At 39.2% G+C, this 16,317-nt stretch overlaps 1 protein-coding gene across 1 annotated transcript in view; it reads left to right on the top strand.

Moving 5' to 3' along the window:
• Reln (reelin) overlaps positions 1-16,317 on the top strand; it is a 445,708-nt gene that overhangs the window by 607 nt on the left and 428,784 nt on the right.

Genomic DNA, 16,317 nt, shown 5'->3' on the forward strand with positions numbered 1-16,317 from the left:
AAGTTAGCGAGAATGGAGGCCGAGTTGGGATGCGTTCTCCACCCCTGCACACTCCCCTAACAGATCTCCGAAAGCGCTCCCGCCGGGGCCCGCGCCAGGGAGTCCTTGGGGACCGGCGTCTTCCCCTTCGCTGCTCCTTCTTAGAGCGGACGCTGAATGATCCCGCACATCTAGTGTCCTCAACCTCATTCCTTGGGCTTCAGACCTTTGTCCGGCTCTCGGTGTCCCCCGGGGGTCCCGGCGGCGTTGAGGCTGTCCCTGGGCTCCGCGGGCGGCTGGCGGCATATCGAAGCGCCCCGGTCCGCGGCTGCCCCGCGCCACCTGCCTGTCCGCAAAGTTCCCGCGGCTCCCAGGTGGGAGGCCCGGTCCGAGCAGCCCTCCTGAAACGGAGAGGCTGCTTCCAACTCTGTACCCCTTCAGGTGTCTTTAAACTGTCAGTAATGGATGATTTCTCTGATTCCTCTTTTACTTTTATCATGGTGGACGGTGGTGTTAGCATTGTCTTTGTGATGTTTATTAATGACTTCGTCTTTTTTCTGCACGGCTTTATTTTCCAGGTAGGGGCTGGAAGCCTCTATAAAAGGGGATCCCTTCAGAAAGGGATCTTTAAGCAGTTTTTCATCTAGGTTAAACGTTACCGAGGAACTAAAATTTAGCTCCAAGAAATAAAATTTCATATAGTACATGTATTTTTTAATATTTTAAGCTGAGTTGAGTATACGGACAAAATACAAATTTTGTCCATTTTCTGCACTTCTATGGAGCTTTTAAGCAGTGTGACAGGAACTGTTTAATTAGAATTTCAACGCAAAATACATGTCCAGCCAAATAGAAAACATCGCCTAGCAAGCTCATGGCATGATTTCTTTAACAGACTAACAGGTATTGACACGGCAGAAGGTTATCCACAGGGCGCTGGCAGTTCAGATAGACATGCATATGAAAATTACAAGAATCCTAAGACTTTTCTGGGTTTTTTTAAGACAAACCTTCGTATCTGGTCTAAAATACATTGCCTAAATAAATGATTCCCTAGAGGTTATAACAGTGCTTTTACAACTTTCTTGTGGCATGGTGGCAGCCTTGTCCGTGGAATTTTAGAATTAATTTTGGAAAATAAATTGATTCCAACTAGCCCTTACTTTAGTAAAAGCGGTTTTTGCAGTCTTCCTAAGAACAGTCTGGTGCTTTTCGGAGGTCATGGAAATCTTTAGAAGCACCAGCCAGTATGATGGCAACCCAGACCAACCCAAAGTCGGCTGGCCAAGGTCCTTTCCCTCACCGGCTGCTAGAGAGCTTGTTAGTGAGCCTCGGGGGGCTGGTGTGGAGGGTGCAATTGTCAGATTAAGAGGGAAGACCAAGGGAGGATACAAAGCAGTGTTTACTTTTTCTGATTTCCATATCCTTTGTAAGGTGCCAGTATAGAAATCCCAGTTAAAACACCAAAATGTGGGATAGCCCTTGCTTTTGCTACAGTTAGCAAATGAACCGAAGAGTGACTGGAATCATACCCCTAAGTGTGAAAAGGAAAGGATAGTACAGAGTAAAGTGTAGTACTTCAAAGTGGACATGGGGGGATCCCCACTAGCCACCTTTTTCTGTTACCAGAAAAGGATGTTATGTAAGTTGGAGGGGAAATTTTGAGAATAATATCCAATTTAAAATTCCTATTAGCTGTTCTATCAAACATAGATTTTGGAAGTAGCTGTAGCTACAGGCTTCCAGTAAGAGTTTTTCCTGTAGAAGAAATATTTGAAGATGAAATGATGCTTGTACAGTGTACGTCCCTTTTCCCTTTAGACTTTTGGAAAATTTAAAAATTATATAGTGTCTATAAGAACTGACTTGCAGGTGGAAAGGTTCATCTAATATACATTCATGGTTGGCTCACATTGATGGGTGATGAAAACAGAAGGTCACTTGGCCAAAAGTCTGCTTAAGCTAAGAAGTCTGTGAAATTTTAGCTTGAGCATTTATTTCTGCCCTACACCTTTAGAATATAGCATACATGTCTGGAAAAATCAGCCTTACCTGTGCTTTTCTTTTCAGTCAGTATTTGCACAAATAGTATCTGGGAGGAGAGCTGATGATTGTGACTTCTATGAAGAATAGTGTATTGCATTGAGATAGAGGTGTTGAGTACAACAGCATCTCATAGACATTATTGTGGATCAGTCAGCTGCCCCCTGAGACTTGGGCTGTGTGACAGTCTAGCATAAAAGTGGTTAAAATTATAGGTCCCCGGGTGTATCATATTTACTTAATTTTTTTTCTGACAGTCTTAGACCAAAAGAAAAATATAGTACTAAGAAATTTGAAGCTTGCACGGGTAACAGAATTGTCATGTAATTTTAGCATTAAGTAGTATATCCATCTGTTTGCGATATTGGCAGCTTTATAAATGATGCGTGGTTACATTTAAGAGGCTCCCATCTTTTAATAAAATGGTGTCATTCCATATCTCGGTTCTCATGTTCTATGTCTTTTAAACTCTGTTGCATGTGACTCTTGATGGCATTGTTAGTCACTGTGAACTATAATGTCTTCTCATGAGCACACCATGACTGTGACATAAGAGCTCAGGAAAAAGTGGTCTCATAGGCATGTTGAATTAGAAAGGCCTCAGGATCAGAACATTTTTTCCTATAATTTCTTTTTATGGGGACACAAATCCTCACATGGTCAATTTCCCCAATGTGGTTTCCAGGGACCAAACCTGGATTTTTTTTTTTTCTTTTGTAGAAAGTTGTAAAGGATAGCAAATGGGAACCTAGATGGTCCAATAGAGGAGCCATTTCTCTTTCCCAGCCACGCCCAGCGACTCCCTGCTTCTTCTCTTAGGGACCAGCTCCATACTGGGGAACATCTGAAGGCCAAGTTCCCGTCTCATGGTAATCCATTTGCTTCACCCGAATCCTCTGGTATATATCTACCATTTTTGTTTGCAGCTTCTCTCTGTGCCCTATGATCAATATATAGTGTCATTTGTCATTGTTAAATTCTCCCAAGATTTTACTTACAACTCTAGGAAGATAATTTCCACCATTTTGCTTAAAATAACTTTGGCATCATTAAAAAGACAGATAATATATTTTGGGATTAAAAATGCTTTTTAAATACTCTTGAAATCATATCACTAAGGATCTGCCTATGCACAAGATTGGCTTCCCTCAGTCACTATCTCAAAGGAAAAATCAGTCACTACGCCAACCTAGTAAATGAAAGCCAAGTATAGTTAAATGAGTCAGCTCCAAACTTATGCTTTGATGAGGTGATTTATCTGAACATCTAAATGGAGTAGCATCCCTGTTATTGTGGCATAAAGTGGAGAAGTACTGTATTTAATTAGCAGTGACAAATAATGCTCCAAAATATCAACCAAAAGAAAAAATCTGTCTGGAGCAGAACTGACTTGGTGATAAGGTATTAGATTTTAAAAGAGGGCTTATTCTATTTTGTAAATCTAGCACCACTATTGGTAGTTCTTTCCATTCTACCTCTTTCCATTATGTTTTTAATGATATTTTGAGGAGAATTACTTTCCTACTGCTAAAACCGAACATTTGCCTTTAAAAAGACATAATCAGGGCAGAGCCTCAAGAACCCTTTGCTGCAACCCTCAGCACTGAAATCAACTGGTCGTTATTTAAAATCACTCTTCAAAGGAAGTGACGCAAATGGTCTTTCAGATACAGGAATGATCTCTATGTTAGACATAATTTTTGAAAATATACCTCAGATTTAATCTCTTTCAAAGGAATGACCTTAACATTTGAATTAAATATGCTATTGCTAAAGTATGTTGTTGATCAGGTATATGGTTATTTTTCCTTTCCATGTCTTAGATTCTGGAATCAGCATATCTAAACTGTTAGAATCATTTGTCAAATGCAATTTATAAGTGAACAGCAACTGTGTCCTGTTTATATATGACTGAAAATTGGGCATTTTAAAGAATTTTGTTCTGCTTGTCACATATTTCATCTTACTCTTTACAATTTATTCCAAATGTATTTTACTGTTCTTCACATTGTTTCTGAAATCATATAAATCATGCTTCATGTAATTTATATTCTATGTGTTTCAGTTCAATCCTGAACTAAAAACTCAGGTCTTTAGAATCATAATTCAAAACATTTCATTGAGCCAGAAATTTTTACTTCATCCATAGCTCTACATTACTAGAAATTATTTAACTAGCACAATTTCCTCCATTTTTGTGAGTCATTATTTTAAACAATTATTTTATTTTCATTAAAACGTTAAAGAATAAAACAGTTGTATTATAATCATCAGTATATTTTTATAGAACTGTCTTATTCCATTAAGTTTCTCTTTATCTTTAAAAAAGAGGATAAATTTTAATAAGATTTTAAAGCCAGTTTTACTGACTTCCAAATAAATTAATTTTATTCAAAAGAAAGTATCTAAAATATCTGTTGGGTTTTTTTTCCCCTTTTGAGAACGGGTCAACTTTATAGGGTGGTCTGGGAGCTTTATTTCATTAATTATTTAGGGGAAGTTGCATATTAAGCCACAACTGTCTTCTGATTATCTTAAATACTACTTTGAAATTTATATCTTTAATCACAAATTTTTACTGATATATAACACTTTTATTTCAAATAGCCTTTGCATTGGAAAAACATTGAGTGACCAGACCTTTTGGAACATGTGCATTTTTAAAGATTTGTTTATATATATTTACACAGAAATATAAAGTTCTTAACTGGGCATGGTGGCACATGCCTGTAATCCCATCATGCTGGGGGGTTGAGACAGGAGGATCAAAAATTCAAGCCTAGCATGGGCAATTTAGTGACTTAGAGAGATCTTGTCTCAAAATAAAAATGAGGTGGGATATAGCTCATTATGAAGGCCCTGGGTTCAAACCTCAGCCTTGCACAAAATAAAAAGTTCTTTATGTCTGTAGAAATAGAAAAGAGTGAATTGCTCTATTCTCAGGAGACGAAGGAAGATGTAGCAAATTGGATTGGAATGGGAAGATGTACTGTGATCTAAGAGAAGTAATCAGGTTATTTCTGAATAATGACATAGCACACTTGTAGAAAAGAGAAATAATACATTTATCTGTTTGTTTTTTTTTTAGTTTCAAGAAACAGGGTGATTATCTCTCCCACCTACCTAATTTAAGTCATCAATTTTAAGCAAAGATCTCTTTAAAGTACATTTTCAGAAATTGGGATTGGGCCAGGGATTTAGCTCAGTGGTTCTGCTGCCTGCCTTGAAAGTGCAAGGACCCGAGTTTGATCCCCGGTACCAAAAAAAAAAAAACAGAAACCTGAGAAATTGGGATTGATTTTTCAAATTTGAAGATCCCATTTGATTGTTTAAACACAAAAAATGAAATTCTTAGCTCTCTGGACACTACCCACGAGGTGACCCCTCTTGTGTAGGTCCTGTGGCTCAGAGAATAATCTCACTGCAGTCACCTGTCCATCCACTGAGGCAGTGCTTCTGAAGGGCTGAGTGCTGTGCCTGTTGGTTAACTGATTATCTTGCAATTGTGTGTTCTGGCTTCTCTGCTCTGTCCCCTTCCACCTGCTTCTTGCCTGCCTTCTCCCTCGCTCCTCTTCTCAGTTTTCACACTGCTTCTCCTCTTTTCTGCCTCCCAGCCTGCATCACAGGGCCTGCTTTCCCTCTTCTCTTCCTTTTATTTTCTGTTCCATAATTCTGTTTTTTTTTTCTGTCATCCCTTCAGATTTCCTGTTGTCACCATCCCTACACCTTTTCTCTCCTCTAACCATAATATGAAAAATATCAGTACATTTATATCAGTTATTCATTGTCTATTTGTAATAGCTGAAGTAAGTAGAATGCTAGCTTGTAGAATGCTAGCTCAAGCACCAATTTTATCTGTGACATGCATTTGCCCATTAAAAAATTATGGGTTCATTATTCTTAATAGAAGAATGATTCCCTCCTCCTGCACCATGAAACTTCTCAGTAGAATCTTCATGCCCATAGTTTTTAAATTCTGAATTAGCCACTTTCCTAACTGTTCCATTATATGGATAAACTGCAGAATCTGAAGTTTGTGCAAAGAAATAAATATACACAAAGTGGAAGTGTAGAAATTAGAACACTGTGTTGGATTAGTTTGACTCCCAAAGGCAACTCAATTTGGAAATATCTTGAATGCTTTTATTAAATTGTTGCAGCCCTGCATCATCCCAAGTGGTCTTATTGACTTAACTGGTCTCATTGGCAAAGTTCACAATTGTAGTTGTGTAGCTACCAAGATAGTGATACCATCTTTTTAGATGGTTAGCACTCTACTCAACAGAAAGGAGTTAAGTATGGGTATCAGCGAAAAAAATGCTAGATTGGAGTCAAAGAAGGAGATAAGTTGCTTTGGGGTAATTCTATAGTCTTTTTTGAACAGAAATCTACTTTATTGCTTTGTACCATGTAAGCTCTAGTGTCTATTTCAGCTGGAAAATCCAGATTCCATAGCTGAGAGCTCAGACATATCACTCTGTAAACAGAAGTCCAGAGAAGTGCAGCAATGTAGGGGAGAGAGTTCCAGCCTTGCAGCAGACGGACCTGTGTGCGAGTCTCACTCTGGCATAGATTACCAGGGCCTGCAGCAAACAACCTGTCTTCTCTGAGCCTGTTTCCTTGCTTCTTTCTCTTGTCTTCCTCTCCTCTCTTCTCTCCTGTTCTCTCTTCTCCTCTCCTCTCTTCCTCTTCCTCTTCTTTCTTCTTTCCTTCTTCATCTTTGTCTTCTCCCCCTACCCTGTGGTTCTGGGGCTCAAACCCAGGGCCTTGTGCATTCTACTCAAGTGCTCTATCACCAAGGTTAACCCTCAGCCCCATTACTTTGTTTATAATACAGAAGTAATAACAGCACTCTGTATTTCAGAGTTGCAAGTATTAAGCAAGTTAGGTACATAAAGCACCGGACACATGGTAGGTACTTCCTAGATAGTAGTTCTTATCCTCTGATACAATTACCCTGCCTGAGAAAGGACAGCATCTACATAGAAGAGCTACTCACCCCTGCTTGCTCATTTTGTACCTTGTCAATGTATGGCACACATCAAGAGAAATTCCAGATGAAGCATATTGAGGGGTCACAAAGGCAAGGGAAAAACCTCAACATTAAATAAATGTGATGGGAAAGTGCTTCCCATCCAAAATTAATATTTGACTCACCCACAATTATGTTAATTAGCATAATTTTGGTCCAACCAAAACTTTTGTTAACTTAGACAATTCCTCAACCAACCCTTCCTGTTCCTAAATGGAGTATTTTTCTTCAGTTGATGGTTATGATGACAGCTAAAAATTTGCATATTTAGGTAGTAGTCTAGGAAGGTGCCAGGGTAAGTAAATAGAGACAGCAGCTTAATATATTTTATCAAATTCTGTCATATTGTTTCAAGAACCCTATGAAAATAATTTAAAAATAGAAATCTAGTCAGCTGAATTAAAGATTGACTGGAGAAACTTAATTTCACAGATGGGCAGGTGGTAAACTGGATGGGCATTTCATTTACAATAAAAATATAGGGGAAAGGCGTTGCAGTCAGTTCTTTCTGTCTGCCTGCCACAGGAGAGTTGACTGTTTACAAGTTGTGTAGGAGTATGGAGTTAGATGATCTCAATGCTGCCATTCTAGGATTTATGAAAGTTTCTTCACCCAACTCATGTCAGCTGGTCAGGTTGGCATCTTCTTACCTACACAGTAATGGGGAATAATAATAGTCTTGTTTCTGGACTCCATGGTGCCTTGTTTTGTGGCATCATTAATAGTTGCCCTACCCACTCATCACTAGAACTCCCTTTTCTTCCTTTTCTCCCTCCTTCCCTCCTTCCTTTCTTTTCCTCCCTCTCTCCCTCCCCCCTCTTCCTTTCTTCTTTCCAGTGAACTTATAGTCCTCCTGTCTCAGAGGCCTGGGATTATAGGGATGTGCTACCACACCTGGCTAGAACTCCTTTTCCTGCTAAGGTGGTTAGATCAGCTATGTGTCCAGTTGAAATTACCTCCAAGCTACCTTGTCAATCCATGTAATTCAGCTATATGAAGTGGAAATCTACTGGTTGGAGTCTTTGGAAGTTATTGATACAGTTGATAAAAGGGATTTAAAAAACTCAACAGGTACTTCTTTTTGCACTGTCCTTACCTGTTTCAGGTGACACAGCCATCCTGTAACCTTGAGGGTAAGGACTCTGTGCTAAGGTGGTGGCTCCACAATTTATAGGAAGTCTGGATCCGTATTCATAGATTCAGGTAGCTATCCCATCCCTGACATAATTTTTTGATTTCTGTTGTAAGAAAAGTTACTCTTATTAGGTCAGTTATTTACAGCTGGGTGCAATCCTAATTAATATGTATTTCTTTTAAAGATACAAATGACCCAGTTAACTTTCTCTTTCAGATCAGTTATAATTCTCCTATTAAGCTCTGAGTTGCGGTGGTCCTCTCAGAGAATTACTTTAGGTAGCTTGGATGGAGCTAAGATGTTGCCTAAGATGCTTTTGTTTATATGCTTTCAAAATATCCCTTAAGATATGCTACATCTGTACAGTAGGAAGGATGGTGCATTTTGTCCACTTTTCTAGTTATGCTTTGGAAGGGGAACCTGTGCATGACTTCCAATTTCTGGAGTTCTTATATACTGACGATTTATGCTTGTTAGTTTCCTTCCCTGAACTTCATTTCCTGACACTCCTAGCTCTCCAAAATGCAGCGTCACCATATGTAAATCCTGTTGACATTTAAAATAGGAGCTGAGTGACACGGTTGTTAATGTGAGCTCTGCCCCAACCTTAACCTTGTTTGTTATGGCTGGCTCAGCCTCTAGGACCAAATCCAAGTTTGTCATTTCTTTCACTTACTGCATATTGACAGAGGAAACAGACATTCAGTCTTACCTTTAGGAATATGCGGTCTTCTAGTTTAGGCCACCTTTGTTGTGAATGTCAAGGTATCTATGATCATAGCTCCAGAAATTTTCATACTTCCTTTTCTTGTGTAAATGCTTCCTGTGTTCTCATCCTGAAAAATTAAATTGCATGTCCAGTGTTTGTGATGAAGGAATATAGGCAAAGTTGGTTCTCAGCTCTTAGAAAAGTGGGTTCATATTATTCCACCTACTTTTGTTATCTGAAAAAAGGCCACTCAGGGGCTTCTAAATACTTAATTACAGCAACATTAACAATAGCAAGCCATAAAGCCTTACAAGTATTAGTTTGTGCAGTTTTTATGAAAGCCTTAGGAAGCCTTGCTTTCCTCTTTTATGGATGCAGGAACTGAGTCACAGGGGTATTAAATGTTTTGCCTAAGATTGTAAATCTAATATGCAGGAGTTCCTAGTTCATCTTGCTCTGGAATCCATACTTCTGTTCATTTATTTTAGAAATTATTATTGTTCTGGGGAAAATAATAAAAGTCATTTCAAGGAAGAGAAAATAAAAATAAAAACTTTTATTATTTAAAAAAGGTTATGAAATTGAACCAGAAAGCAGACACTCACATCAAACAGACTAAGATTTCATTAAGTCCTTTGTTCTTTGACTCGATGTTGACTTCCAGATAAAGCACAACCAAAGATATCTAATATGTATTGACTTGAAACTGTTAACATGCCTTCAAAGTATGATGATAAATAAAAATAGTTTTGAAATTTTGTCCAAATTTATTTTTAACATTTTTAAGAGTATCATTTTTATTATAATCTTAAAGTAAATGGAATTTCTTTTTGCTCCCCAAATGGAACTTAAATAGGATGTGAATATGAGAGAATTAGAAATTCATGTGGGAGAGACATTTGAAAAGGTTTTAATTGAAGTTTATCTTTTGTGCTACATTCCTTGCTTTAGGAAATTCCCTTACATGTTCTCAGCCTGTGAAACTGAGTGGTGTGGCATACAGTTAGAGCCCTTGGAGCTAACCCAGAGCTTTCTGGAATATCTGATCTGTCTGCTGCTCAAAGTCTTGCTCATAGAATGATACCAAAACCAATAGAACACATTTTCTATGCACTTGACTTTGTAGCATTATTTTTCACGCATGGATCACATCTTTAAAAATCACTTTCTGTTGAACTCATTTGAATGAGGAAAAAAGAGCCACTGCTCAACCTCCTCTCTGGCCCTGGCTTCTTATTTTAAGAGCTGAGCCCCAGACTTCCTGGCAATCAGGTGAGGAGAGAAACTCATGAGACTGTGCGTTTCCTGATTTGTCACCACTGTATTTTATCACAAAGCTTGACATCAGATGTGAATGAAGACCAAATGATTCCTGATAGAGGTTCAGCCAGAGGGCAGAGGGCAGATTCTAGCTGAGAGCTTCTTACTTGGAACCCGGCAAGGTTCTCAGAGGGCTGAAGCTAGGCTCGTGTTTTCACCAGGAGAGAAACAATTGCCTCCTTGGACTTTCACAGCTCAAAGGACACTCGAAGGACAGTAGCCTTTATAAAAAACGTCACCAAAAGGTGTAGAGAAGTTCCACAAGTGTAGAGAGATGTCAATCAAAGGACATAAAATTTCAGCTAGACAGGAGGAATAAGTTCCAGAGATTTATTGTATAGTAGGGACTACAGTTAGCAATACATTGTATACTAGTTATAAAACTAAATCTCAAGGATTGGAGGTATAGCACTTGCCTAGCATGTGCAAGGCAAAAACCTCAAAAAAGGCATCTATTACTTTGATTAAGATAAATAAGTATTTTTAGTAAATAAAAGAATGTTATGAAATATTTATAATCATGGCTATTGAAGTATTAAGCATTTATTTTGTAAGTATGGATAGTCTCTGAAGTTTCCTTTTAATTCCCTTGGAAAATTGGCCCAACTTAAAAATTTATGACTTGTATTAGGTCCCAGGGACTTTACATTTTGGAGAGTGGGGAATAAGCCAGGGTACTGTTGTGGTTGCCAGTGACAGTGACAGAAATCAACTCTAGCTAACTTGGGCTAAAGGAATTAAGAGAAGGTAGGTTAGGTCTGAAAGGAAAATCCAAGCATTACACTTATAAATGATGCTAGTATCTCAAGGAGCAAGGAGTGGTCAGCTATTGAAGAAATCTTGAAGGTAGAAACCAGTGGGCAAATGCTTCTCCCCCCACAAGTGGAGTGAATCCTCTCCAAGTCCTTCCTTCCCTGTGTTATTCAAATTCCTGTCATTCAAATCTTAACGTCTTACCTGGAGGTTGGCAGAATAATCTTCTTGTCATCCATATAGCCTAAAAGTGCCGAATTTGCTTTTGTCATTTTGTGAAATTATCTCCTTGTCTCCTGAAAGTTGCACAGTATGGTACAGACACCCTGTCTTTGTGCAATGATGATTCTGGGGTTCTGCCCGCCCCTCTCCAGGATCTCACACTTAACACCCTGCGAGGGAATATCAGAGGTAAACCAGTGCTCAGCTCTGCCTTCGCAGAGGCAGGCAGCCCATCCGGGTATGCACTAGAGAAATGTGTCTCTGTCACCGTGGCAGGACTGGAGCAGAACTGATCATGCACAGTTGATCACACCCTTCTCCGCTCCACACGATCATCACCTGGCTTCTGAGGTTTCGTGCTCTCCAGCTTTCTTCCCCCATCCCTGACTGCTGCTCCTCAGCCTCTTGCTGTCTCTTCTCCTTCTCCCTCACTGTAGTGTTGAGGCACCCAGGACCCTGTCTTTTCTCCTTCCTCTGTTTCATGTATCTTTTCTCCCTAGGGATGTCTCCATTCTAATGCTTTAAGCACCATCTCCATCTCCAAGCTGGTGACTGCCAAATGGCTCTTCGACTGTCGTATGCCTAGCGTATTTCACTGCCTCCCTGTGCACACCACCTCTGGGCTTCTGTTTGAGTTTTTGTCTTCTTTCTTCCTGACGTCTTGCCACTAGCTCATTCTGGAGTCTCCCCAACTCCATTAGTGCCAACTCACTGCCTATGGTTCATTCTCCAAATCTTTTTGCTCTGATCCTTCACTGAGTTACTGGCTGTCTGTTAAAACACTCCAAATTTGTCATTGCCACCAGCACCTCTCTTCTGGTGGTCACGGTACTCCCTCAGCACTTCGCTGGCATCGTCACCTGTGTGCATATTTCTAGTCTAGAAGCAGCAGCCTGGGTTATCTTGTTAGATAGATCCAGGGTCATGTCATCCCTGATGCAAACCCACGATAGCTGTTCTACCAGTTTGCACGAGCAGTCCTGTTCTTCCTCTCTTTTCCCACTGCCTCACCCAGTTTATCATTTTGACCAACAGAATTGCCAGAATTTGAATAATAAGTTACATGGCAGTTTTATCTATACCTTTTGTGGCTTCCACTCTCTCTTTGATAAAAAGAAAATGTCTTTGGGATGGCCTGTAAAGCTCTGTAGTTTCTGGATTCCCTTTCCTTTTCTGACTTCGTGGTTTGCTACTTGCCCTCATTCCTCTACTGAAACCATGAAGGTTTCTTTTTTGTCCTTCAAACACAGTAAGGTCTCAGTCCCGGCTCAGGACCTCTGCCCTTGCAGTTCCCCTGTCTAACAGCCCTGACCTAGAGAGCCACTTGCTTGTTCTCCTGGTTGAGGTCACCTTCTCTGACCACAGCATCTGGTCCCTCTGTCCCCTGTACCCATATCCCCCACGACTGCTTTGTTTCTCTCCTTGCTGCTTGTGTCATATATGTGTTTTGCCCTACACCTTGTTAACCTTCTGTGTACCAGCCCATAAGGCCTTAAACCTGCACGGAGGAAGGGCTACTCATTTTGGTTTCTTTGTTGCTATGTTGCTAATGCCTAAAACAGTGCCAGACCCACAGCAGGCAAAGATTTCATATTTAATGGAAACGTGAACAAAAAAAATAGAACTCAGGATCCAGGTCTAATATCACTTAGAGTTAAAATTGTCTGAAAGTAATAATTTTAAAATAATTCATCAAGAAGACCAATTGTAAAGATGGATTTGTGAGTACAGTTTCTAAATTTTCGCCTTTTGAGTTTGTGTTTCAAAATAATTTGAAGATGGTATTTCTACTTTTTCTCCCTCCAAACTTAGAGAATTGCTATAGCTTCTGTGAGTCTTTGCAAAGCTATTTATAGTAGTTTGTTGGGTGGGCTTTACTTTAACTACATATTAGCTTATCCAAAAATGTTCTCATAGCAATTAGTAATTACGATTATTAATAGAAACTATAATAGATTTAAAATTGTTATTTCCAGAAGCTTCTCTGTGCTGTACCATAAATAAATTAGAAGCAATCTTGATATATGGGTAGCCAGTTTGTATTTAAATTTTCATCTGAATGGGAATCAAGAAAAGGACAGAAATTAAAATAGCTTGGCTCCATACTCAACAGATACGTAATAACTTCATAGAAAACACATAAAAGTGGAGACTGAAAAATAATTTTCCAAAGAATTCATCTTCTAAGGGAAGTCTACTTGAGCAGTGCTGAGTGTGTGGAGGGAACAGGGCTGAGAATTCTGGATGTATAGGACATTTCATGTATTGATATCCTAGAAGTCAAAAGGGGCAGAGGTGCCTCATTTGTGAATATCACTGTGAATGTTTCCAGGAGTTGTGAGTGCAAATCATTCAGTTTTATAGATATGAAAGAAAAACAGGCCAACTCTGTTCATAACGTATTTGGATACTTCATGAGCCTTTGATATCAGAGGAGATGTAATTCTAAGGGATTTGTGGTGGTGGGTGGCTCACAAGCTCTGGAATCAGCCTGGCTGAGAATTGGTTTCCCAGCTTTGCACTTACAAACTATGTGACCATGGGCAAGAGATCTCAGCTTTCTGTGCCTCACTTTTCTCTTTGCAGGATAAGAGTGACAGCAGTGCCTGTGGGGTTGTTTTGAACCTTCAATGAGACATTGCATAGGAGTATTATTATGGCAAACTTTCTGGTATTTTTTTCCTGTGAGTAAATAGATCTGTATTTTCAGTCATAAGATTTATATTTTTTTCTCTTAATGTTAAATACTCATGAAATTGATGTTTTAAAAATTTTAATTGCTGCATGTTTTATTGTATGGCTGTGCATAATTTACAAAGTCATACGTGCCTGACATTTAGGTGGTTTCAGTGTTATAAACATGATCAGTACCTTTGTACATCTTTCAAATGTGATAAAATTCTTTCTTCCAAAGTCTATTTTTGTCATTAAAAAAACTTTTTTTTTTTTGAGACACAGTCTTGCTGTATTGCTAGGCTGGTCCAGAACTCCTGGGCTTAAGAGCTCTGAGTACTTGTACTAAGGTGTGCTCAGCCTGTCATGAATTTGTATATGCAGATTATATTACTGAATCTAGGAAGACAGAGATGTCTTTATTTCTCTTCTTCTCTTAAATTACTTTTGTGCTTGGAGAGCCTTTTCCTAATTGGGGATGAGGCACATGCATAGATATTTTCCCCATATTGTGATATTTTAAACTGTGACTTATGACTCACATGCATTATTAGTGGGCTGATCTCTTTTCTGTTTCTTTTCTGTTACAGCAACAGGTTCCCCTAGAACAGTGGTGGAAAACCTATAGGACGAATGTTGCAGCCGGCTCTTTGTTATCATTGAAAGCCCTACAAGATTTGCCATCACTGCCCTAGAACTGTGCAAATGCTCTTTATTGTTACAGAAACTTCTGCCCTTCCCCTCTCTGTCTTGGCCACTACTGAAATCCTCCTGATTAGCCTCCCCATGTGCAGCAGGCATTGGATTATTGCTACTCACTGCAGTGGTTGACAGCAAAAGCCAGATGCCTTTGCTTCGGCCTTCATGGAGACTTTGCCTCTTTCAGCAGGTTCATTGTCTTGCACAGAATTCTTCTTGGGATTCTAATATTCTCAGTTGTGAAACCCAGCTGGATCAGAGTAACTGCTGGCACTGTGTGTGGATTCTTGCTGATGGTACCTTGCTTGGTGCCCATCACTAGAGCTTTCTGTTTAATCTTGTTGCGTATAAACATGGTCTTATGCTCATTTACATTAGCAGTGTGTAAAGTACCCCCTGCCCCAAACACACACTTTCAATTCTGGGGATTGAACTCGTGATCTTCACACTGAGCTATATCTCCAGCCCTTTATTATTTTTTATTTTGAGACAAGGTCTTGCTAATTTGCTAAATTATACAGGCTGGGCTCAAACTTGTGATCCTCTTGTTTCAGTTCCCAGAGCGGCGGGATTTCAGAGAATGTGCCGCCAAGCAAAAATATTAGTGAGCCAGAAGGGAACCACATATGAGGTGAAACTGTAGGCTCCTCACTCTTTCTAATGCAGCTCTCAAGCTACTCTTACTAGTTTCATCTCCCATCTCATCCTTTCCTGTAAGTGTCTTTCTGATGGTGATGCTGTATTGCAACGTGCATTCCCTCTTGCTAAATCTCGTGATGTTGAACTTCACAGACCCTCAGTGAATGACTGATTGCCTCTCTACTCCAAGCAGAAGCCAGGTGACCAATGCCAGTAATTGTAATACAGGATCTTCCTGCATTCCAACCCTCTCAGTGCTTCCCAGTGAAAGTACTGGGCCTCCTTGCAGAGCACTTCTAAGAAATGGCAGTGGAGGATTTAGAATGTTTATTTATGAGATGGTCTTTTAGCCTGGTCCTCAGCACTGAGTCCTTCCAGTGTAAAGGAAGACACTAACTTGTAAATCTAATCTCTGACCTAAGCAATCTGTTTTTTAGCTACATGTACTGTAGACACTAGTGGGATCCAGCAATGCCTACCACAGTCGGCTTGTCCCACTGCATTTTGTGTCTTGGGCGTCTTTCCATGTGGGTGAATGCAGAGCTTTGTCTTTAGTGTTAGTGTATGGAACTTAATTCCTTCTCATCCAAGTTTTGGATAATATTGTCAGTACTGTTAGAGAATTGAAAAATTTTTAGTGCCTATTATTCTTTGATTAATGCCCAAACACTTTACAGTATGAGTTCCTAGAACCCAAATTTCTAATTCAGAATTTACTAATAATATAAGGCTATTTATATCTGTATGATTTTCTTCTAAAAAGATTATATCAGTTTACACTTTGGCCAGCAGCCTGTCTGCATACATTTACTGAGTGCTGGATTTATAAATTTTTAGTCTTTGATATATCTATAGGTTTAAAAAACAGTATTTTATAATTGTTCAATTTTTACCTTTCCAATTATTAGGCAGGTTGAATACTTTTCTTATGCATCATTGCTAATTGTGTATGTATAAATTATCTTCTAAATCTTTTAATTTTCAATTTTAAGGTTCTTTTAAAATATTGATTTGAAGAACTCTTTATTAATGTTAATAATCCTTTGTAATATATATCATAAGTACTCACCCCAGGTTTTTCTTTCTCTTTTGACATTTGAATAGTCACACCCA

This window comes from Heterocephalus glaber, unplaced genomic scaffold, assembly GCF_053883595.1.
Source record: "Heterocephalus glaber isolate CG9 unplaced genomic scaffold, H.glaber_assembly_v1.0 deba00000676, whole genome shotgun sequence".
NCBI lineage: Eukaryota > Metazoa > Chordata > Mammalia > Rodentia > Bathyergidae > Heterocephalus > Heterocephalus glaber.